Source organism: Pan paniscus, chromosome 3, assembly GCF_029289425.2.
Source record: "Pan paniscus chromosome 3, NHGRI_mPanPan1-v2.0_pri, whole genome shotgun sequence".
NCBI lineage: Eukaryota > Metazoa > Chordata > Mammalia > Primates > Hominidae > Pan > Pan paniscus.
The window spans coordinates 96,763,347-96,789,729 of NC_073252.2; the positions used below are offsets into that span (position 1 = coordinate 96,763,347).

At 39.9% G+C, this 26,383-nt stretch overlaps 1 pseudogene; it reads right to left on the reverse strand.

The window, feature by feature from the left end:
• The window catches only part of LOC106634700 (mitochondrial import receptor subunit TOM7 homolog), a 46,405-nt pseudogene extending 35,840 nt beyond the window's left edge, over nt 1–10,565 (reverse strand).
• Nucleotides 10,566–26,383: the final 15,818 nt, after the last annotated feature.

Sequence of the window (26,383 nt, forward strand, 5' to 3'; positions counted from 1 at the left end):
TAATTGTCTCATAGTTCAGCATGGTTGGGGAGGCCTCAGGAAACTTACAATCATGGAAGAAGGGGAAGCAAACACATCCTTTCTCACATGGCAGCAGGATAGAGAAGAATGAGTGCACAGTGAAGGGGGAATCCTCTTATAAAACCTATCTTATATCTCGTGAGAACTTACTACCACAAGAATAGCATGGGGGAAATCACCCCCATTGATATGGTTTGACTCTGTGTCCCCACCCAAATCTCATCTTGAATTTTACTTGCATAATTCCCATGTGTTGTGGGAGGGACCTGGTGGGAGATAACTTAATCATGGGGAAGTTTCCCCCATACTGTTCTCAGGTAGTGAATAAGTCTCATGAGATCTGATGGTTTCTTCAGGGGTTTCCTCTTTTGCGTCTTCCTCACTCTGTGTTTGCCTGCTGCCATCCATGTAAAATGAGACTTGCTCCTCCCTGCCTTCTGTCATGATTGTGAGGTTTTCCCAGCCATGTGGAACTGTAAGTCTAATTAATCCTTTCTTTTGTAAATTGCCCAGTCTCAGGTATGTCTTTATCAACAGCATGAAAATCGACTAATACAGTAAATTGGTACCAATAGAGTGGGGCATTGCTGAAAAGATACCCAAAAATGTGGAAGCAATTTTGGCACTGGGTAACAGGCAGAGGTCAGAACATTTTGGAGGGCTCGGAAGAAGACAGAAAAATGTGGGAAAGTTTGGAACTTCCCAGAGACTTATTTAATGGCTTTGACAAAAAAATACTGATGATATGAACAATGAAATCCAGGCTGAGGTGGTCTCAAATGGAGATGAGGAACTTGTTGGGAACTGGAGCAAAGGTGACTCTTGTTACTTACATTTTAGCAAAAAGACTGGTGGTATTTTGCCCCTGCCCTAGAGATTTGTGAAACTTTAAACTTGAGAGAGATGATTTAGGGTATTTAGCAGAAGACATTTCTAAGCAGCAAAGCATTCAAGAGGTGACTTGGGTACTGTTAAAGGCATTCAGTTTTAAAAGGGAAGCAGAGTATAAAAGTTTGGAAAATTTGCAGACTGACAATGTGATAGAAAAGAAAATCCCATTTTCTGAGGAAAAATTCAAGCTGCCTGCAGATATTTGCATAAGTAATGAGGAGCCAAATGTTAATCACAGAGACAATGGGGAAAATGTCTCCAGGGCATGTCAGAGACTTTTGTGGCAGTCTCTCCCATCACAGACCCAGAGCTATAGAAGGAAAAAATGGTTTTGTGGGCAGGGCCCAGGATTCCTGGGCTGTATGCAGTCTAGACACTTGGTTCCCTGTGTCCTAGCCACTCTAGCCATGGCTGAAAGGGGCCAATGTAGAGCTTGGACCATGGCTTCCGAGGGTGCAAGCCACAAGTGTTGTCAGCTTCCACATGGTGTTGAGCCTGTGGGTGCACAGAAGTCAAGAATTGAGGTTTGGGAACCTCCACCTAGATTTCAGAGGATGTATGGAAATGCCTGGATGTCCAGGCAGAAGTTTACCGCAGGGATGGGGCTCTCATGGAGAACCTCTGCTAGGGCAGTGCAGAAGGGAAATGTGGGGTTGGGGCTCCCACACAGAGTCCCTGCAGGGGCACCACCTAGTGGAGCTGTGAGAAGAGGACCACCATCTTCCAGACCCCAGAATGGTAGATCCACCTACAGCTGCACCATGTCTCTGGGAAAGCGGCAGACACTCAATTCCAGCCCATGAAAGTAGCTTGGATAGGGAGGCTGTACCCTGAAAAACCACAAGGATGGAGCTGCCCAAGATCATGGGAAGCCACCTCTTGCATCAACGTGACCTGGATGTAAGACCTGGAGTCAAAGGAGATCATTTTGGAGCTTTAAAATTTGATTGTCCTATTGAATTTTGGACTTGCATGGGCCCTGTAACTCCTTTGTTTTGGCCAATTTCTCCCATTTGGAACTGTTGTATTTACCCAATGTCTGTATCTCCATTGTATCTAGGAAATAACTACCTTACTTTCGATTTTACAGACTCATAGGCAGAAGAGACTTGCTTTGTCTCAGATAAGATGTTGGACTGTGGCCTTTTGAGTTAATGCTGAAATAAGTTAAGACTTTGGGGGACTATTGGGAGGCCATGATTGGTTTTGAAATGTAAGGACGTGAGATTTGAGAGGGGTAAGGGGTGGAATGATATGGTTTGGTTCTGTGTCCCCACCCAAATCTCATCTTGAATTGTACTGCCATAATTTCGATGTGTTGTGAGAGGGACACAGTTGGAGATAATTTAATCATGGCAGAAGTTTCACCCACACTGTTCTTGTGGTAGTGAATAAGTCACATGAGAGCTGATGGCTTTATAAGGGGTTTCTGCTTTTGTGTCATCCTCATTCTGTCTTTGCCTGCTGCCCATCCATGTAAGATGTGACTTGCTCCTCCTTGCCTTCCACCATGATTGTGAGGCTTCTCCAGCCATGTGGAACTGTAAGTCCAATTAAACCTCTTTCTTTTGTAAATTGCCCAGTCTCAGGTATGTCTTTATCAGCAGTGTGAAAATGAACTAATACACCCATGATTCAATTACGTACCAGGTCCTTCTCATGACACCTGGGGATTATGAGAACTACAATTCAAGGTGAGATTTGGGTGCGAACACAGCCAAACCATATCAGGAAGAAAGTTATCTAACTACTTAGCAGCCCTGTTATCTCCTGCCTCCCAGTCTGGTGTCCTCTCATTTATACATACTGGCTCCTCTCAGAGTATCATTTATTGGCTAAGCATTATAATAATGTGATCTCCCAGCAGAGAATACCTTTCTAGGACATATCAAAAAGGTAAACTTTAGAGTTTACTTAAACTCATATCTTCTTTATCAGTCAGGGTGAAGATAAGGTTAAGATAGGCAGGAAGCCACTACTACTGTTTGAGGGGAAGGGGAGGAAGCAGTCATTGGAACTTGAAGAGCTGTGGTTGTACAAGATGCAGCGATCTTTGGTAGAGAAATGTTGCTGTGCATTTACTGCTAACAAGAAGGTATCTGGTCAAGTAAGTGTACCTTCTTCTGGTCTTCTGTTGCTGATGCCTCCCATTGGATGAACCCAACTGGAAGTCAGAGGGCAAGAAAACCTGTTGATGTAGTCCATAGGACCCCAGAACATTGAGTAGAAGGGAAAGGGTAGAGAATAGGTTTGAAGGTGGCCTTATACCAAACTTCATTTTAAAAGTGAAAGCACTCAGAACCTGTATTAGTCATAGTTCTCTAAAGAAATAGAGCCAATAGAATATAGATAGACAGAGAGATAGATAGATAAACAGATAGATAGACAGAGATATAGATATATCAGAAGGGATTTACTTTGGGAATTGGTTCACTTGATTATGGAGGCTGAGAAGTCCCACAATATCCTGTCTGCAAGCTGAAGAACAAGGGAAGATGGTAGCATGGCTCAGTCCAAATCCAAGGGCCTGAGGACCAGGGGAGCCAAGGGTGTAACTCTCAGTCCTAAGCTGACAGCTTGAAAATTGGGGAGTATCTGGTGCAAGTCCTGGAGTCCAAAGGCCCGGGAGTTCTGATGTCCAAGGGCAGGAGAAGATGGGTGTCCCAGTTCCAGAAGAGAGAGTGAGCAAATTTGCCTTTCTTCTGCCTTTTTGTTCTGTCAGGCCCTCAGTCAACTGGATGGTATGGGCCTGCACTGGGTGAGGGGGGATCTTCCTAGTCCAGTTATTCAAATGCCAGTCTCTTCTGGAACACCCTCACAGACATATCTAGAAACAATGCTTCACCAGAAGTTATCTGTATGTCCCTGAATCCAGTCAAATTGACACCTGAAATTAACCATCCCAGACACAAAGAATTAAATGACTTGTGTCATGTCATTGATAGATATTAGATTCTCACTGTATTTATGACCTAATAATTGGGTTCTATCCACATAGTGATGAAGAATGAGAATAGAAGTCTAAACTTGGAAAATCTGCCACAAACAGAACACCTAAAAAAAGGTTTGTTTTTGAAAGAGAGTGATATGCACATCTTCCACAGAATTAGCATTCATTAGGAGTTTTTATGCTTTGAACTTTGCAAGTCTGATTCATCACATGTTACAAAGAAAATAATCTTAAGATCATGAGTTTTCTTCCTGCTTCTGCCCTAATGATTATCACAGTTTATGGGACATTTAGGAGAAGCTGAAGCAGAGTATTACATTATAGATGTTTAGTTAAATAAAACAAGATAGCTAAGTCAAAGAACCTTGTTGAAGAGAGTCACAGAATTGCATCCTCAAACATGGATTTTTCATAATTAAAGGACTTTGAGACAACTTTTCAGGCTCATAGAAGTCCACAAGATGGTTCTTAAAAAAATCGATGTGACAAGACTTTTGAGCACAAAATACTGAAACTTTAGGTGAATAAAGCAAAAATTGTACTTTTTTTTTCTTTCAAGGAAGAGATACAGTATAGTAATTAAGGAATTAAGTCTACATTCAAGAATCAAAATTCTTGAATCCAAACCCTGGCTTCATCATTTACTAGCTGCACAACTTTGGGCAAATGACTTTCTCTTTCTTTCTAAGCCATAGTTTTCCTATTTCTGAAATATGAATAATTGCACCTATATCATTGAGTTATTGTGTCTGTTTCTCCCTTCAATTCTGTCAGTTTTTGCTTCCTATATTTGATGGTCTGTTATTAAGTATGTAAATGTCTATAATTATCTTCCTGCTGTATCAAACCATTTATTAATGTATAATGTCCTTCTTTGTTCTTATAACCTTCTTTGATATAAAGTCTATTTTTTCTGATATTAGTAAAGCCACCTTTTGGTTACTATTTGCATGGAATATCTTTTTCCGTCCTTTTATGTTAAACCTATTTCTATCTTTGGATTTAAAGTGAATCTCTTATAAACAGCGCATATTTGGATCATGCATTTTTATCCATTCTGCCAATCTTTGTCTTTCGACTGGATCATTTAATCCATCTATATTTAAGTAATTATTGATAAAGAAGGACTTATAGCATTTTGATATTTGTTTTTTATATGCCTTATAGTTTTTTTCCTTCATTTCCTGCAGTACTGTCATCTTTTGTGTCTGATTTTTTAATAGTAAAATGTAGACATTTATTTCTTATTTACTTTTGCACATATTCTATTCTATACCTATGTTTTATGGTTACTATAGGGATCACATTTAATAGCCTAAAATTCTAGGATTCTAATTTGAATTTATACCAGCTTAACTTCAATAATATACAAAACTCTGCTCTTTTATAGCTTTGTCCCCACCTGTTTCTTACTGATGTCACAAAATTATACCTTTATACATTGTATGCCTTCCAAATAAATAATTCTTTTAAGTGCATTAGTCTCTTAAATTATGTAGAAAACAAAACGTGGAGTTGCAACCAAAGTTACAATAATACTAGCTTTTAGACTAATACTTTTTTTTTTTTTAGATGGAGTTTCGCTCTTGTTGCCCAGGCTGGAGTGCAATGGCACGATCACGGCTTACCATAACCTCCGCCTCCCGGGTTCAAGTGATTCTCCTGCCTCAGCCTCCCAAGTAGCTGGGATTACAGGCATGCACCACCACACCCAGCTAATTTTGTATTTTTAGTAGAGATGGGGTTTCTCCATGTTGGTCAGTCTGGTCTTAAACTCCCGACCTCAGATGATCCGCCTGCCTCGGCCTTCCAAAGTGCTAGGATTACAGGCATGAGCCGCTGTACCCGGCCAGGGCTAATACTTTTAAATATATATACATCAGACTCTTAAATCGTGTAGAAAACAAAAAGTGGAGTTATAAATCCTTGTCACAATAATAGTAGCTTTTTAAATTACTCATTTATTCACCTTTATTGAGATCTTCCTTTCTTCATATGGCTTCAAGTTATTGTTTAGTGTTCTTTCATTTCACCCCGCAGCAGTCTCTTGAACATTTCTTTCAGGTCTGGTCCAGCGGCAATAAACTTCTTCAGCTTAGTTTTGCTCAAAATAGAATTCTTGGTTAACAAGTTTTTTCTTTTCTTTTAGTAGTTTTGATATATCAGCCCACTGCCTTCTAGCCTCCAAAGTCTCTGAAGTCTGCAGATAATTTTATTGAGGATCTCCCATATGTGATGAATCACTTCTTTCTTGCTGCCTTCAAGATTTTCTGTGTTTGTCTTTCAAAAGTTGGATTATAGTGTGTCTCAGTGTGGGTCTCTTTGAGTTTATCTTACTTAGAGTTTGTTTATCTCCTTGGATATTTATATTTATGTCTTTAATCAAATTTGGAAATTTTCAGCCATTATTTTATCAAATATTCTCTTTGCCCCTTTCTCTCTTCCTTCTCCTTCTGGGACTTCTAAAATGCATATGGTTGTCTGCTTGATAGTATCCCACAGGCCCTGTAGGCTTTATTCACTTTTTTCAAAATCTTGTTTCTTTCTATCCCTCAGACTTAATAATTTTAACTGTTCTATCTTCAAGTTTTCTGATTCTTTCCTCTGCCTACTCAAATCTGCCTTCAAATCATACTAGTAAATTTTTCACTTCACTTATTGTACTTTTCAGCTCCAGAATTTCTTTTTGGTTTCCTTTTAGATTTCTTCTCTTTATTGATACATTTATTTTGTTCATACTTTTTTGTTTTTACTTTCTCTAAATCTTCTTTTAGTACTTTTAGCATCTTTAAGGCAATGTTTTAAAGTTTTATTTAAGTCTTTATCAAGGATAACGTTTGTCAGTTTATTTCTTTTGAGTGAGCCAAACTTTCTTGTTTCTCTGTATGGCTTGTAGTTTTTTGTTGAAAAGTGGGCATTCAAATCTATTAATATAGTAGCTCTGGAAATATGGTTCTTCCTTTTTTCCAGGGTTCACTCTCTTGTGTTATTGTTTTTGTTGATAGTTTTTGTTTCCTTTTATTGTTGTAGACTGTTGTCCCTGTGCCAAGGATCAACCTGAGGTATAAACTTAGGATCTTCTCAAATCTTTTCTAAGTCTGAACCTTTCCCTGGACAAGCACAATCACTCTCTAATTTATCTCATGTATACAGTTGCTTTTGAATGTCCTAGGCTTTAATGTCTATCTCCCAAAAGGAGAAAAACAGAAAAATAAAAGGGGTGGGTAAAATGATGGCAGCCCTGTAAATCCTCTGAAGTCACTTCAGCTTGAGCTGGAGGGGCTTGCAACAATGGTGGGAGGTAAAATAACAATGGTCACTTACCTCTTTGTGGGACCTTCTGTGATCAGAAGTAGCAATCAGCAATCATTACACAGATGCCTGATATTTGGAGAACAGTGTTCTTTTTGCCCATCCTGGCTCCTGTAAAGTGTGTGCAAACTACTTCAAGAACACATGCACAGCTGCCTGCCATGGGGCTAGGGATAGAGGATGGGTAGCTGCTATTGTGCTAAGAACTTAAATTTACCAAAATTAACTACAATTTACCACACGTCTTCCCCTGTAATACGTAAGCCTTCAATATACTCTAGAGACCTAAAATAGTTACTAGACAAATTCCTCCAGTGTAATTGTTGTGTAGATAGGGAGATAGATTTCTGGTCTTTCCTACTTTGCCATCTTCCCAGCCCTGAATCTCTTTTGAATGCCATGGTCTATGGACACCTCACCCATATCCACTAGCTACGGCCCTAAACGATGTGAAAAACATTTCAAGAATGTTCCTTGCCCTGAAGGAACTTCCAGCTTCAGGATGCATGTTGACTTGCTTACATATTATGTTTGGCAGATTCCTCTCTGGTCAAATATACCAAAACTAACAAAATAATTAAAAAACAAACTATAAACAGTCACTCTGTTATTCCTCTCAAAGAAGAAAATGTACTATTAACATAATTTATGGCAGCAACAGAAAAGCCAGGATGAGGGAAACCAAGCATATGTGTGTTAGCACTGGAATTAGAAATTAAGTTGTCCTAGCCCAACACGCCCATCATTAGCCACATTTGGAAAAATAACCTCTCATTTTCGTGGTAGTAAAACTGGCTGTAAAGTAATTCAGTTTGTTATTTGTAAAGTCATGTGATGGCCTTCCTATATCCCTTCTATTTCCAACGGAAAGAGAACTCTATTTGGGAAAATAGAAGGAACCCTCCCACTGTTCATGGTTTCCTTTACTGTTATTTGAGAAATAAAGGCAAATCTTGCTTGTACCATCAAGGTTACAGTTTTCTAATTCCTTTGGCTGAGACTTGAATGGGATTCAGTAAGTTCTGTTTCCTTCTTTGCCCCCCCTTTTCTATGCCACAAATATTGCTTGTTCCAAGGGTTAGAGAAATTTTGTTATCTTTTCTGGTAGGTTTCTTGTGGTTCTTGTATGAGCAGCATTCTGCAAGTGGGCATAACTTATGTACGTAGTATGTACCTTATGTGAAGGAACTTAATATTCCTTTGAAGGAAACCACAGTTAGAAACAGAAACTTTAAAAATCTGAATTCTAATATGTTCAAGGATAGGTGATATAAGCAGGAATCTATAGAGTGCCAAGACTATGTGTTTGCTTAGCTGGTTTTAAAATAATCTAACAAATTAGGGGATTTGATTCATTTAAAAGAATACTACATGAAATGAGCATTTAATATTAGGCTCTATATTGCTTTAAGTTACACCCTATGTGCCATGCAGCTACTAGTAAAATAAAAAGCAAGTAGCTTAGATTAAGTTAACCATTATTCTGTGAAAGAAGATAAAAAGTATAACCTAAAACTTCAGAAAGTTAATATGGTCATTTTAGTAATTGATTGCAAAGGGGAAGATTATAGAGAAGTGTTATCACAATAAAGAGAGATTACTTGAAGCTTATGTTTTACAGTGAGAGGAGAAGGGAACACATATTGATTAAGTGCTTGCTAGGTGACTGAACATTGCTAAGTGCTTTATGTATGTTGTTTTATACAATATTGTCAAAATGCAGCTGGGCATGGTGGCTCATGCCTATAATCCCAACACTTTGGGAGGCTGAGGCAGATGGATTACTTGAGGTCAGGAATTTGAGACCAGCCTGGCCAACATGATGAAACGTAGTCTCTACTAAAGCTACAAAAATTAGCTGGGTGTGGTGGCTCATGCTTGTCCCAGCTACTCAGGAGTCTGAGGCAGGGGAATCAGTTGAACCCAGGAGGCAGAGGTTGCAGTGAGCCAAGATCACACCACTGCACTCCAGCCTGGGGGACAGACCAAGACTCCATCTCCAAAAAAAAAAAAAAAAAGTGCTATGAAGCCTTCCATTATCATGACCTGTTTATAAAAAAGTAAGTAGAGAGGTTAAATCATCGGCTGAAGGCCAAGTGGCTAGGAAGTGGTGGAGCTTGGATCCTTAACAGTCAGATTCCTACATTTATCTTTTTGCCACTGAGCCATCTGATATGTATTGTTTTTTCTTATATTAAAACTTGCTTTGCATTGGATAATGGATAACTCAGTGTCAAAATGGATTGGCTTTATTACCTTGATGGAGCACAGAACTCATTTTAGGATGAAAATGACTGGTAGAAGAGAAAGCTTGCACTGTTTATTCTTCACTGAAGAGCCCTAGCCTTGTGCTTTCTATGTAGTGGTTGCTTCATGAATAAATAAAATCTAAGCAGATCCTCTATTTAAATTATTATTTCCTGAGCTGAGTGAAAATAGATTAAAATAAATACCAAAATATTTGTAGTTGTCATTATTTATGAAGTTCGTTGGTCAACTAGGTTATGAAAATCTTTCGTAACTCACATTGACTCCCCTTTTAGAACACAGACATATTAAAGGGGTGGTTCTGGGATCTGCTTCATGCCAAAAAGGGCCTGTGGAAACTGTGTGACCTTGAGAAAGTCGCTTAACCTCTCCAAATCTTATTCCTTCTTTAGCCAAATAGGGATAATTCTTTATTAGCCAAAGGTGGAGAGTCTAGGTAGATATGTTTTTTTTTCATTGTTAAAAACATTCATTTTGATACATAAAGTCAGTAGAGCTTCCACTCTGCCACATATGCCTCTATGAAGAGTCCTGTGCCATTCAACCACGAAATATATTTATTTATTTATTTGAGATAGGGTCTTGCTCTGTCACTCAGGCTAGGTGCCTGAGTGCAGTGGTGCCATCACAGCTCACTGCAGCCTCAACCTCCCAGGCTCAAGCAATCCTCCCACCTTAGCCTCTTGAGTAACTGGAACTATAGGCTCAGCTAATTTTTGTATATTTTGTAGAGTTGGGGTTTTGCCTTGCTGCCCAGGCTGATCTCTAATCCTGGGCTCAAGTGATCCACCTGCCTTGACCTCCCAAAGTGCTGGGATTATAGGTGTAAGCCACCATGCCTGGCCAATTAGGGAACATTTGAATGAGGCCCCATTTCTTATCCCCATCAGAGTGCACACCTCCATGTTGTTCCTGCCCATTGATGGCTTCCAAATCCAGATGATCAAATAGTCCTTTATCTCCAAAGCAGGCTCAAAACGATTGGTTCAGACATCCCAGGCTCTATACCCTTCTTTAGTTCCAGGTAAGTCATGAGATGAATAAAGCCCCAGCAGATGGAAAATGGACTGCCCTTGAAAAGCTACTGCAGCCTCTGCTTGGCCTCTTTGCCCGGCATCACCATGGAGACAGCCAGGGTGGCATGGTGAGGTAATAGTTGCTTTCTGATGCCCCTTGTGATAGGATTTGTGACATGAAAATTCTAACTCCTGGACCCATGATATGGTCCCACCTTACTCTCCAGCCTTCTCTCTTATACTCCCCTTTCTGCTGCTTTCTTATACTCTCCTTTCTGCTGTAGTCCCCAGCACTCTTCCTTCAAGTTTTCTTCCACTAGAATCCCTTCCACCCACATCCACTCTGCAACTGTCTCTCTCACAGCTCTCATGTTTCTTCAGGGCCTAGGCTGTGCCTTGCAGCCTCTGCATTGCTCTAAATCAACCAGGCAGCCCAGTATATTAAATGATCTCAACAAACATTTTTTTAATAAACCAAAAGTGGGCTATATTAGTCTGTTCTTACACTGCTATAAAGAACTACTGGAGACTGGGTAATTTATGGAGAAAAGAGGTTTAATTGACTCACAGTTCTGCAGGCTATACAGGAAGCGTAGCTGGGAGGCCTCATGAAACTTACAACCATGGTGGAAGGTGAGGGGAAGCAAGCATGTCTTAGGTGGAGCAGGAGGAAGAGAGTGAAGGGGGAAGTGCCACACACTTTTAAATTATCAGATCTCATGAGAAGTCACTCACTATCCACTATCATGAGAACAAGAGAGAAATCACTCCTATGATCCAATCACCTCCCACCAGGTCCCTCCCCCAACAATAGGAATGACAATTAAACATGAGATTTGGGATTTGGGTGGAGACACAGAGTCAAACCATATCACGGACAAAAAGAGAAACCTACTGAATGAAGATGGTAATATCACCAACTGGTGCCAAAATATCAGTGCTGTTTCTCTACCTGGTTATCCCCTTCCACACTCGATCCACACACACATCTCTCCTAAACCAAATGTTTAGGAGAAGTCAGGGCACAGGTGCACTCTCTACTGACTCCTCTTTGCCCCATAGCCCCTTTGAAATAGTCTTGAGAAAAAAGATTAGTATAGGATGGAAATGACATACAAGAATAATTATTGATGTGAAATAAAATTTAGCTTAAGAAAAACTATGATAAAATGAATCTTTTTTGGGTAGTTATTAAACCAAAGAAGTGTCTTGTACACCTGACTGTGCAGAACTCTGTGTCCAAGGAAATTCTTAAGAAGAATGAGTTTGTAGAAATACCTATGGAGGCAGAACTGCCCCAAGAGTTCAGGTGTGAACCACCAAACCTGATGGTCTGGAATGTGTGTCTAATCTAATCCCAAGTGTGCATTTACTGAGTAGTCACTGTGTGGGGGACATCATGCTAGGCTGATAATAACAATGGTCACTGTCTATTAAACCTGACATGGTGCCAGGTAAATAATAAATATCATCTCATTTAATCCTTCCAGTAACCCCGGTAAGGTAAGTATCACTATCCTCATTTTACGAATAAGTAAGTTGAGTCTCACAGAAGGTAGTTCGGTTGCATAAGATCCCACACGTTTTATTGGCAGAACCAGGCTCTGAATCTAGGTTTTCCAAATTTTAAAACCATCCCTTATCTACCTTATTTCACAGGGAAAACTTGGCAATATAACTGAAGAAATTATTCTCATAAAACAATCAAAGCGCAAGATAATATACAAAGAGTGCTACTCTTAAGCATTGATAAATGATGTTGATTTCCAATAGCTCTCTAAAGCAGTAACTACAATCAACTCACCTATATCTGAAAATTAACAATGAATAAATATTAAGTGGCTACTTTTGGCCAAACCCTATGCAAGTTGCCTTTAGATACATCAAGCAAAATTTCCTTACAGTGATCTGTGAAATATGTATTATTATTATTATCCACAACTTACAGAAAAGAAAACTGACGCTCAGCTCAATAATTTGTGGGGGCCATGTTTTACAACATGTGGTTGGAAATGTGGCTAGACTTTTGGGATAGGATCTCTTTCCAGCAGGTTGCTAAGATAATAAGATGTTAGCTGGAGTCCTGATGTTCATTGCTGTCCCATTTAGTGACAGTATGTCTGAATATGGGCAATGTGGAGACAAGCACTGTGGAGAGGTGGGGAGAGACAGGCTCCTGATAATGTTGTTTGAGTAGCAAGGTTACTCTGTGTTGAGAAGAGAGTACTCTGAGGAGCAGTGTGGAGAATGGAAGGAAGCCAATTTGGAGACTATAGCAATAATATCCAAGTGGAAGATTATGGTGACTGGGACCAGGGTGGTAGCAATGGACACAGTGGGTAGTAGTCTGATTCTGGATATATTTAGAAGTAGAATCATCAGGAATTGATGACAAATTAGATGTGGAATATGAAAAAAAAATGGGAGAGTCAATGATAACTTCAAAGATTTTTGACTTAATTGTGTAGGTGTCTCTTTCTTCTCCATAAACTCGTTGGTTGAAAGGTAATATCTTCCTTACCAGTTATTGATTTAGGAATAGGCATGTGTCCTGGTTATAGCCAACAGGATATGACAAGGCATCTTCTGGGAGCTTCTCCATAAAAGAACCACTGGTAGAAGAGAATCACTCTTTTTTCCCCCCCTTTAGATGTAGTTGTGCCTGAATGTGATACCCGGAGCATCTGCAATTATCTTGTTACCAGCCTAAGAATGAACCAACAGGGAGGTTGGCAGAGCCGAGAGATGGAAGGAACCAGGGTCCTAGGTGACATCACTGAGCCACTGAAGCAACCAAGCCTGTCTATGAACTCTCTCATTGTGGGGTAGTGTATTTCTGTATTATTTAGGATAGCTGGTGATGGGATGTCTGTTTCTTGCACCTTGAACCATCCTACTCCAGGATGCTCTTTTGTAAGTCTTATCACTTGTCCTTTTTAGAGTGAAGTACCAAAGGATTTAGAAATGTTTCCAAAGTGTCCAAAACAGCAGCTCCTATACTATAACACTCTTAGTTGAAGGAAAAAGATTTGGTAGGGAAAAAAGGCTGGATAAGAAAACAATTCCATGGTGATAGTAGGCAATAAATTATATGTACATTGATTTATGACATGGAAGGAAACAAATCAGTTGTGGAACTGTGAGTGCAAAGCTATGGTGCCCTAGGGAAGTGTTTTTCCAACTGCAGTTTGTGACCTACTAGTAGGTCATAGAAACAATCTAGTGAGTCTAGACTAGCATTTTAAAAAAAGAATAGAACAAATAAGATAGAATAAATAGAATAGAAAATATCAGAGTATAAAGCACAGCATGTAGGAAGGATTATCTTGTGGAACTTTTCTATCAGTTATATACGTATATATGTGTCTCCTGAGTCATTGTGTAAAATGTATGTCTTTTTCTGGGTCAATCATGGTCAAAAGGGTTTGAGAAATACTGTCTAAGAATAAATTGAAGCACTAACCATCCCTCTTTACACATAATGACACTCTAAATCACTAGCACTGTCTGGTTGATTTCCTTTAATTATATAAATAACTCTAACATCTTTTCTAATAAACATTATTCTCACTGTGTGATGTAATAAAATATTCCTTCTCAAATAAAAACGATGCCCCAGACGCATGAATCAACAGGGGCTCAGGACACCAAGCTGAGCCCCTGTGGGCTCCTTGGGTCCTGGAGCCCCTGTTGTTTGGTATAGTTTACTCTCGGGTTCTTTCCCAGGGTCTCTTTGGAAAGCTGTATTTGGTTTCTGCCTGAGTCTTGCTTTTTATGGTAACTTTGGGGGAGGAGAAAAAGGAGATTTATTTCCATGGCTTTGCTGATGTAAGTAACCTGGTACTGATATGGATTCTTATTAAAGCTGATTTTTTTTTTAATTCCAAAGAGATTAGAAATTGCTCCCAAATTCCAATTTTTCAGTGTAATTAGTTGTTCACAAGGAGGCCAATCATGAGCTCTACTTGTTCTGAGGGCTCTTATGAATCATATATGTTTACAATATGAAAGCTTAAGGTAAGGTATCTGTGCTCCATGCCACATTCCCTCATCTCACTTTTAATCGCAGAGCAAGGGTAATGGACAGTTCTGTGCAGTCTTAGGCCTCCCCTCAGATACCTGCCTGTGATATCTTTCCATTTTCAGCCTCAGGGCCTGTCCCAATGCCTGCCACAAGCATCTGCCTATGCACAAGGAAGACCAGAAATGTCAGAGACTTAACATCTCTCGGAGCAATCCTCAAGTAAGGAAGGATGGGAACTGATGGACACATGCTCTGGCCTCCTGTCGTTCAGGGGACAGTCCTGGGAGGAACACCATATGCTTCTCAGAGCTCTGGGTGAAATTGAATCCCCACTGTCCATGGCTAGACCTTGGTAATGTACTATATTTGCTTTTCCTCCTTCCCTTTCTCACTCTTCCTTTTCCCTTTTTTTTTTTTTTTTTTTTTTTTTTGAGACTAAGTCTCGCTGTGTCACCCAGGCTGGAGTGCAGTGGTGCAATCTCAGCTCACTGCAACCTCTGCCTCCCAGGTTCAAGTGATTCTCCTGCCTCAGCCTCCCTAGTAGCTGGGATCACAGGCACCCACCATCATGCCCGGTTAGTTTTTGTATTTTCAGTAGAGACCAGGTTTTACTATGTTGGCCAGGCTGGTCTCGAGCTCCTGACCCCAAGTGATCTACCGGCCTCGGCCTTTCAAAGTGCTGGGATTATAAGCATGAGCCACTGCACCCAGACCCTTTCCCTCCTTCTTAATCTTTGAGATAACCTCTCAAACAGAATATCTGCATCCAAGTCCTTGTATGCAATTTGGCTTTTAGGAAAACTATTAAATAAAAGAGAATCTAAACTTAACAGAATCTAACTGACTTAGGAAAAAAATAACTAAACAAATTATTTCATGAATCCAAATAAAGTCTTTTCAATATGATATATACAAATGTTTTTAAAAGAATAGGAAGGAGTTTGGTAAAAGAACTACTTGGGGAAGTACAGCTAGTCCTTGGAAGAACAAAAGAAACTGAGGTCAAAACTTACAAATTAATAGTGAAATTTAGCAATCTTATAGAACAGAGGGTTGTTGTCTCTGAACCCATTTCTCATCCACTTGGCAGCTGGAAAAGTCAAAAGTAGATGAGGAGCAACTGAACATGGAAAGGAAACCAGGGACACCTTAAGAGCCAACCTTCTTTTCAGAGAGGTGCCAACAATTGCTAGCAACACTACTGCACTACAGCATATTTCCAGGTAAAATGGGAACAGAGAATGTGAAAATCTATTCTGGGGAGCAGCGTTTCACAAATAAAAACTTAAAAGGAAATAGAAAAAAAATCAATTAGAAAATACTGTTATTGCAACAAAAGCCAAAATTGACAAATGGGATCTAATTAAACTAAAGAGCTTCTGCACAGCAAAAGAAACTACCATCAAAGTGAACAGGCAACCTACAAAATGGGAGAAAATTTTCACAACCTACTCATCTGACAAAGGGCTAATATCCAGAATCTACAATGAACTCAAACAAATTTACAAGAAAAAAACAAATAGCCCCATCAAAAAGTGGGCAAAGGACATGAACAGACACTTCTCAAAAGAAGACATTTATGCAGCCAAAAAACACATGAAAAAATGCTAACCATCACTGGCCATCAGAGAAATGCAAATCAAAACCACAATGAGATACCATCTCACACCAGTTAGAAAGGCAATCATTAAAAAGTCAGGAAACAACAGGTGCTGGAGAGGATGTGGAGAAATAGGAACACTTTTACACTGTTGATGGGACTGTAAACTAGTTCAACCATTGTGGAAGTCAGTGTGGTGATTCCTCAGGGATCTAGAACTAGAAATATCATTTGACCCAGCCATCCCATTACTGGGTATATACCCAAAGGACTATAAATCATGCTGCTATAAAGACGCACGCACACATATGTTTATTGCGGCATTATTCACAATAGCAAAGACTTGGAACCAACCCAAATGTCCAACAATGATAGACTGGATTAAGAAAATGTGGCACATATACACCATAGAATACTATGCAGCCATAAAAAATGATGAGTTCATGTCCTTTGTAGGGACATGGATGAAATTGGAAATCATCATTCTCAGTAAACTATCGCAAGAACAAAAAACCTAACACCGCATATTCTCACTCATAGGTGGGAATTGAACAATGAGAACACATGGACACAGGAAGGGGAACATCACACTCTGGGGACTGTTGTGGGGAGGGGGGAGGGGGGAGGGATAGCATTGGAAGATATACCTAATGCTAGATGACGAGTTAGTGGGTGCAGCGCACCAGCATGGCACATGTATACATATGTAACTAACCTGCACATTGTGCACATGTACCCTAAAACTTAAAGTATAATAATAATAATAATAAAGAAAATACAGTTATTGGCTGGGTGTGGTGGCTCATGCCTGCAATCCCAGCACTTTGGGAGGCCGAAGTGGGAGGATCACTTGAGGCCAGCAGTTCAAGAGCAGCCCAGGCAACATAGTGAGACCCATGTCTACAAAAAATTTAAAAATTAGCTGCATGTGGTGGCATGCACCTGTAGTCCTAGCTACCCAACAGACTGGGGCAGGAGGATCACTTGAGCCCAGGAGTTTGAGGCTGCAGTGATATATGATTATATCTCTACATTTCAGCCTGAATGACAGAGCAAGACTGTTTCTGTCTCTAAAAAAGTTAAAATTAAAAAAAACAGCGATTTAAAAAATATGTCATTATAATTTTTAAAATACAGAAAAATACTAAATTTGAGAAACTTGGAAGGCAATTGAATTAATAAAAGCTCTAATGAACAAAATGATTTCAGTGTCAAAATGCAGTATCATTTTCAAATACCCACAGAAATACAATCTGATTTACTAAACCAATCGTTAAAAGAATTCCTTAGGCAAACTGGTCTAGTGAAAAGTTGAAAACAGCTTATAATGTGTGATATTGGTTATTTTTCACTTACAAATTCCTGAAATAGTATATTGTTGTAAGCATTTTAAATATCTTCCTGTGCTTCTCTTTATTGTATTTATGGAGAAGATTATTTTTAAAGTGGTAAATCCTTATTCAACCTTGTTTTAGGATATCACAAATGATGCTTTAGTAATGTCTAGATTAATGGCATTCTCCTACCATGACATGTACTGACAGAGCACGACACACAAAGCTGAGAACCTATAATTTTTTCTATATTTAACATTGGTCAGCCGCTTATTAATGTTGAGTCAAGTTGTGGTTTCTGAATTTCTAGAGAGTGGCAGAGAAGTTGGAAAAGATCCAGAGAGAAATGACAGAAACCATTCAGAGGATGAAGGATAAGACCTAGGAGGAAAGGTGAAAGAAGTTGAACTACCTTCACCTTGAAAACTATAGGCCAAGGACTGATTTAATAACTTTCTTCAAGAACAGGATGGTTTATTTTGAGAAGGATGCTAGCTGGCTTTTCTCTGTCTCTATAGAGATGAAAACCAGACAAAATTGGATTAGAATGCAACCAGAGAATTATCTTTGACCTAAGGCAGAACTCAGCTGCAAAGGTGATTAAACTCTGTCATTACCATCACTGGAGAGCTTTGAAAATGTGCTCAGCAACCATTAGTTATGGGTAGTTTAGGCAAGTCACTGGAGGAGGAAATCCCTTTCAACTCTATGTCTCCATGTATTTGATTTCTCAAAAGCCAAATTAATAGGTTTAGTCAGTGTATAGGAGAGAACAGACTTCCCAAAGAGGAGTACAAGGTTACCAGAATATATCATCTTTCATTCTGAAGCTAGAAAGTTTCAACACAAAATGAATATTAGCCATATGCCAAAGTCATACAACTCTTAAGAGATGGTTTGCAAAAGCTATTAATAAAGCTAGTATTTCCCAAATTTCATAAATGGACTAATAGAAACCATGTTGCAACAAATCTAAGAGAAACTGAGATTTAATAAGATTCATTACACATCTATTGAACACCTGCTATGTTTCAAAGAGTGTTCCAGGCACTGGAGATTCCAAGCCTAATATGACATGTCATTGCCCTTGGGAGCTGACAATCTGGGGAGGAAAGAGACACATTACTGGCAAATCTTGTGATAGAGAGAAACACAACATGCTATGGGAGTACCTGAGTGGGACCCCTAGTCCAAAAGGGGCATTCAGGGAAGGCTCCCCAAAAACAGATGCTGCAGATGAGCTTCAGAGATAGATTAGGTGTAAAACTGGCACAGGAGGGCTTTATTGTAGAGAAGGTGTATGCTGAATAAATAACAGTACAAAGAATAAATATGTTTTCAATGCTGACTAAGTACTGGACAGTGTATGAAGTGCTTAGTCAGTATAAATTTATTTTATCATCAGGCCATCTCTAGTTTATTCATTCATCAAATATTTGATTACCTGCTATGTTCTAGGAACTCTGCATACAACAGTGAGTCAAACACAGATTCTGCTCACTGAGAGCTTAGTGCAAGGAGGGATGCTATTCAAAAATAAAGCAATCACATATGAATATTATAAAATTATAAACAAGCTGCTGAAAATATGTGACATTTATATAAAACAAAAGTATCTCCAAACTGTATGTTTCTAAATGTACATGCATATGTCAATGTACTTTTAAAATATTAACAACTCAACTTTTAAAATTATTAGTATACAAAACAGGTAACCTGGTTAAATCTTAGAGATGGGGTAGAAATGTCCACTGAGCCCAGGCCTTGTGTAACTCCTTAGTTAAGTCCAATATAGTCTGGTACTAAAATGTCTTAAGGGGTAGACTACTTAGCATCTCCATCTTTTTCCTCTGCCTTATCAAAGACTTCCAGAATTGCCACCACTTGACAGAGTTGTTTGTTGTTGTTGTTTTTAAAGAGTCTCTTTTACTTACTTTTTTTTAAAGAGTCTTATCCTTTTTTTTAAAAGAGTCCCTTTTACTTATTCTTACCAGGACTGCTGTTTCATTAATCTAGTTTGTTATGGCCCAGAAAACAAGAGAATAGATGGGAGAGAAACCTGCCACATCTGATTGTAACAAACACGTTTTTACATATTGACAGGGAAATGTTTAAACAGTCACATCAAAATATTCTGCTTCAATGGTATTACACGTAATCAGTACAAAAATTTAATGTTATTTTTACAACCTAGATCTGAGCACTCCTCATTTGTCAGGTCTGGTTAGAAACAGACATTATGAAAGAATCAATTCTATTCTTAAATGGTTTCTTGCTTGTTTGTATATCATTACCCTATCAAGACAAAATCCAGCCATATGTGCACCAGGGGAAGAGGAAAGAGGGCTTTGCAAAACAAAACCCCCAAACACTCACCTTCCCATGGTTTTATTAAAGCACACACACACACACACACACACACGCACATGCACACACATACACGTGTTTATATATTATGATTAAAATGTGTTTACGTTTATGTAATTAAAATAATTTTTGTTGGATGGCCGAATAGGAAGAGCTCCAGTCTATAGCTCCCAGCATGAGCGACGCAGAAGACGGGTGATTTCTGCATTTCCAACAAAGGTACTGGGTTCATCTCACTGGGGAGTGTCGGAAAGTGGGTGCAGGACAGTGGGTGCAGTGCACCAAGCGTGAGCCGAAGCAGGGCAAGGCATCGCCTCACTAGGGAAGTACAAGGGGTCAGGGAATTCCCTTTCCTAGTCAAAGAAAGGGATGACAGACGGCACCTGGAAAATCGGGTCACTCCCACCCTAATACTGTGCTTTTCCAACGGTCTTAGCAAACGGCACACCAGGAGATTATATCCTGCACATGGCTCAGAGGGTCCTACACCCACGGAGCCTCTCTCATTGCTAGCACGGCAGTCTGAGATCAAACTGCAAGGCAGCAGCAAGGCTGGGGGAGGGGCACCCGCCATTGCCGAGGCTTGAGTAGTAAACAAAGCGGTGGGGAAGCTCCAACTGGGTGGAGCCCACCACAGCTCAAGGAGGCCTGCCTGCCTCTCTAGACTCCACCTCTGGGGGCAGGGTACAGCCAAACAAAAGGTAGCAGAATCCTCTGCAGACTTAAATGTCCCTGTCTGACAGCTTTGAAGAGAGTAGTGGTTCTCCCAGCACACAGCTGGAGATCTGAGAACGGACAGACTGCCTCCTCAAGTGGGTCCCCGACCCCCGAGTAGCCTAACTGGGAGGCACACCCCAGTAGGAGCAAACTGACACCTCACACAGCCAGGTACTCCTCTGAGACAAAACTTCCAGAGGAACGATCAGGCAGCAACATTTGCTGCTCACCAATATCTGCTGTTCTGCAGCCTCCGCTGCTGATACCCAGGAAAACAGGGTCTGGAGTGGACCTTCAGCAAACTCCAACAGACCTGCAGCTGAGGGTCCTGACTGTTAGAAGGAAAACTAACAAACAGAAAGGACATCCACACCAAAACCCCATCTGTATGTCAACGTCATCAAAGACCAAAGGTAGATAAAACCACAAAGATGGAGAAAAAACAGACCAGAAAAACTGGAAATGCTAAAAATCAGAGTGCCTCTCCTCCTCCAAAGGAACGCAGCTCTTCACCAGCAATGGAACAAAGCTGGACAGAGAATGACTTTGATGTGTTGACAGAAGAAGGCTTCAGGCAATCAAACTACTCCGAGCTAAAGGAGGAAGTTTGAACCAATGTTAAAGAAGTTAAAAACCTTGAAAAAAAATTAGACGAATGGCTAACTAGAATAACCAATGCAGAGAAGTTCTTAAAGGACCTGACGGAGCTGAAAACCAAGGCACAAGAACTACGTGACGCATGCACAAGCTTCAGTAGCCGATTTGATCAACTGGAAGAAAGGGTATCAGTGATGGAAGATCAAATGAATGAAATGAAGTGAGAAGGGAAGTTTAGAGAAAAAAGAATATAAAGAAACGAACAAAGCCTCCAAGAAATATGGGACTATGTGAAAAGACCAAATCTACATCTGATTGGTGTACCTAAAAGTGACGGGGAGAATGGAACCAAGTTGGAAAACACTCTGCAGGATATTATCCAGGAGAACTTCCCCAATCTAGCAAGGCAGGCCAATATTCAAATTCAGGAAATACAGAGAACACAACAAAGATACTCCTCGAGAAGAGCAACTCAAAGACACATAATTGTCAGATTCACTAAAGTTGAAATGAAGGAAAAAATGTTAAGGGCAGCTAGAGAGAAAGGTCAGGTTGTCCACAAAGGGAAGCCAATCAGACTAACAGCGAATCTCTTGGTGGAAACTCTACAAGCCAGAAGAGAGTGGGGGCCAATATTCAACATTCTTAAAGAATTTTCAACACAGAATTTCATACCCAGCCAAACTAAGCTTTGGAAGTGAAGGAGAAATAAAATCCTTTACAGACAAACAAATGCTGAGAGATTTTGTCACCACCAGGCCTGCCTTACAAGAGCTCCTGAAGGAAGCACTAAACATGGAAAGGAGCAACCAGTACCAGCCACTGCAAAAACATGCCAAATTGTAAAGACCATCAAGGCTAGGAAGAAACTGCATCAACTAACGAGCAAAATAACCAGCTAACATCATAATGACAGGATCAAATTCACACATAACAATATGAACCTTAAATGTAAATGGGCTAAATGCTCCAATTAAAAGACACAGACTGGCAAATTGGATAAAGAGTCAAGATCCATCAGTGTGCTGTATTCAGGAAACGCATCTCACTTGCAGAGACACACATAGGCTCAAAATAAAGGGATGGAGGAAGATCTACCAAGCAAATGGAAAACAAAAAAAGGCAGGGGTTGCAATCCTAGTCTCGGATAATACAGACTTTAAACCAACAAAGATCAAAAGAGACAAAGAAGGCCATTACATAATGGTAAAGGGATCAATTCAACAAGAAGAGCTAACTATCCTAAATATATATGCACCCAATACAGGAGCACCCAGATTCATAAAGTAAGTCCTTAGAGACCTACAAACAGACCTAGACTCCCACACAATAATAATGGGAGACGTTAACACCCCACTGTCAACATTAGACAGATCAATGAGACAGAAAGTTAACAAGGATATCCAGGAATTGAAGTCAGCTCTGCACCAAGTGGACCTAATAGACATCTACAGAACTCTCCACCCCAAATCAACAGAATATACGTTCTTCTCAGCACCACATCACACTTATTTCAAAATTGACCACATAGTTGGAAGTAAAACACTCCTCAGCAAATATAAAAGAATAGAAATTATAACAAACTGTCTCTCAGACCACAGTGCAATTAAACTAAAACTCAGGATAAAGAAACTCGCTCAAAACTGCTCAACTACATGGAAACTGAATAACCTGCTGCTGAATGACTACTGGGTACATAACGAAATGAAGGCAGAAATAAAGATGTTCTTTGAAGCCAATGAGAACAAAGACGCAACATAACAGAATCTCTGGGACACATTTAAAGCAGGGTGTAGAGGGAAATTTATAGCACTAAATGCCCAGAAGAGAAAGCAGGAAAGATCTAAAATTGACACCCTAACATCACAATTAAAAGAACTAGAGAAACAAGAGCAAACACATTCAAAAGCCAGCAGAAGGCAAGAAATAGCTAAGATCAGAGCAGAGCTGAAGGAGATAGAGACACAAAAACCCTTCAAAAAAATCAATGAATCCAGGAGCTGGTTTTTTGAAAAGATCAACAAAATTGATAGACCACTAGCAAGACTAATAAACAAGAAAAGAGAGAAGAATCAAATAGATGCAATAAAAAATTATAAAGGGGATATCACCACTGATTCCAGAGAGATACAAACTACCATCAGAGACTACTATAAACACCTCTACACAAATAAACTAGAAAATCTAGAAGAAATGGATAAATTCCTCGACACATACACCCTCCCAAGACTAAACGAGGAAGAAGTTGAATCCCTGAATAGACCAATAATAGGCTCTGAAATTGAGGCAATAATTAAGAGCCTACCAACCAAGAAAAGTCCAGCAGGACCAGACGGATTCACAGCCGAATTCTACCAGAGGTACAAGGAGGAGCTGGTACCATTCCTTCTGAAGCTATTCCAATCAATAGAAAAAGAGGGAATCCTCCCTAACTCATTTTATGAGACCAGCATCAACCTGATACTAAAGTCTGGCAGAGACACAACAAAAAAAGAGAATTTTAGACCAATATCCTTGATGAACATTGACGCAAAAATTCTCAATAAAATACTGGCAAACCGAATTCAGCAGCACATCAAAAAGCTTATCCACCATGATCAAGTGGGCTTCATCCCTGGGATGCAAGGCTGGTTCAACATATGCAAATTAATAAACGTAATCCATCATATAAACAGAACCAAAGACAAAAACCACATGATTATCCCAATAGATGCAGAAAAGGCCTTTGATAAAATTCAACGGCCCTTCATGCTAAAAACTCTCAATAAATTAGGTATTGATGGGATGTATCTCAAAATAATAAGAGCTATTCATGACAAACCCACAGCCAATATCATACTGAATGGGCAAAAACTGGAAGCATTGCCTTTGAAAACTGGCACAAGACAGGGATGCCCTCTCTCACCAGTCCTATTCAACATAGTGTTGGAAGTTCTGGCCAGGACAATCAGGCAGGAGAAAGAAATAAAGTGTATTCAATTAGGAAAAGAGGAAGTCAAATTGTCCCTGTTTGCAGATGACATGATTTTGTATTTAGAAAACCCCATCATCTCAGCCCAAAATCTCCTTAAGCTGATAAGCAACTTCAGCAAAGTCTCAGGATACAAAATCAATGTGCAAAAATCACAAGCGTTCCTATACACCAATAACAGACAAACAGAGAGCCAAATCATGAGTGAACTCCCATTCACAATTGCTTCAAAGAGAATAAAATACCTAGGAATCCAACTTACAAGGGATGTGAAGGACCTCTTCAAGGAGAATTACAAACCACTGCTCAGTGAAATAAAAGAGGACACAAACAAATGGAAGAACATTCCATGCTCATGGATAGGAAGAATCAATATCGTGAAAATGGCCATACTGCCCAAAGTAATTTATAGATTCAATGCCATCCCCATCAAGCTACCAATGACTTTCTTCACAGAATTGGAAAAAACTACTTTCAAGTTCATATGGAACCAAAAAAGAGCCTGCAGGTGTGAGCCACCACGTCCGGCTGATAAGAGCTAATGTTTCTAATGCCTGTGTGTGGCATGCACTTTCCATGGATTCTCTCATTTAGTATCCAGGAAATTTCCATCTAAATCAGATTGAAATCCTTAAAGTTTAGGCAATGACGTATCATGACATACAAGTACGACTAAAGATCAGAACTTTCTTCCCAAACCCAAAAGGACAACACAAACTTCCCTTTTCCTCAAGTAGAAGGCAGAAAACCATAGCAACATCAAATTTCACATGAATAAATTGAAAATTGTGTAGCTATGAAAGAGGCCCCAGTGTTATCATCCTATTATAGTTGGCTTCTCTTATCAATTTATTATTCATTTATTCATCCATGCATTCACTCATTCGACAAACATTTATTGAATACTTGCCCTGTGATGTACCATGCCAAGTTCAAGGGCTATAAAGATAAAGAAGACACATCTTCTGCCCTTGAGGAACTCACAGCCTAGCAAGAGAGACAAATATGAGAGTAAGTAATTCCACTGAAGGCATAAGTGTGATATTAGAGGATCAGCACAGAATGCTGTGGGAGCCCAGAGCAGGAAATGGCTAACTAACCCCTGCCTGCAAGACACGGAGTACTTCCCAGAGGATACCACCCGAGATAAGGGCTTCATCAGGCAGGGTGCAGGAAATGAGCCTCTGAGCAGAGGAAGGGGTTTGCACAGGCATGGAGGCATGACTCATGCTCATTTGGGCAACTGTGTGTAGCTTGATATAACCAGAGCTAGGAAGCCAGCAGATGGGGTGGGAGGAAGGAAAACAGAAGCCAGAAGGATTTTTAAACAAATTCATGATTAGATCAGATCTTATAAAAATTCCTTGGGAGGCTGAATGGAAACTAAGTTAATGAGGCAAGGCCAAGCAGAAAAAGGCAAAGAATACCTGGCATTTTGAAGCTGCTACTTGGATGCAGGTGTTTTGACTCAGGGATATTTTGAGGTGGCCTGAAAGTAATTTAATTTTCAACTCCTAAAAATTACTAAGTCATGTGCAAAACACTCATCTCACCTCATCACAGAACCCCACCTCATGCCAGCTCCTGCATCTAGGATGAAGCTCAGGGAAGGGGTGGAGGTTGGAGCTGGGGTTAGGGGTAGAGGGAGTATTTGACAACATCTTACAGATAAGCCACATATAGCCAGGAGGCGGTTTACTGCAGGTTCCTAGCTCAGAAAGAGCCATTAATATGCAACAAGCATCCTGCTCCTTCTCTGTGAATTTCCTTGTATTTTGCAAGAGTTGCACCTCAAAATTTCTGGTTACTCCCTTGCCATTATGATTGTAGCAATAATTTAGTTTTGGTTAATAAATGTTATTAAGTGCTTTAACTGATGTTCCTATTTTCCTTAGAAAAATCTCAAGAACCTCTGCTTTTATGGGCTTCCATAAAATGTTCAATTTATTTTTGGGATTCAGGTTATGCATTGGGAGGGAAGCTGGAGAGAGAGTATATCAATTAGGATGATTTTAGTTGTAAGTAAAAACAAAGTTATTGGCCTGAAGGAGTTCAAGAAATGCCACCCCGGAATATGCCTGCTGCTTTGGTATGCTGATTACTTCAAACTGGGGGGCACTTGGGGAACAGAAGACGCAGGCAGAAGCTTTCTCTGAGCTCCCCTTATCTACCTAAAGACAGATCGTCCAGAAGGAGCTCAGCTGTCCTGAATCCCCTTCTTGGGAATCTCATCAGTCAGAGAATGAGGAATCTCTTAACCAAGATTAACTTGGAACACAGGGTCTCACTCTGCCACCCAGGCTGCTACCCAGGCT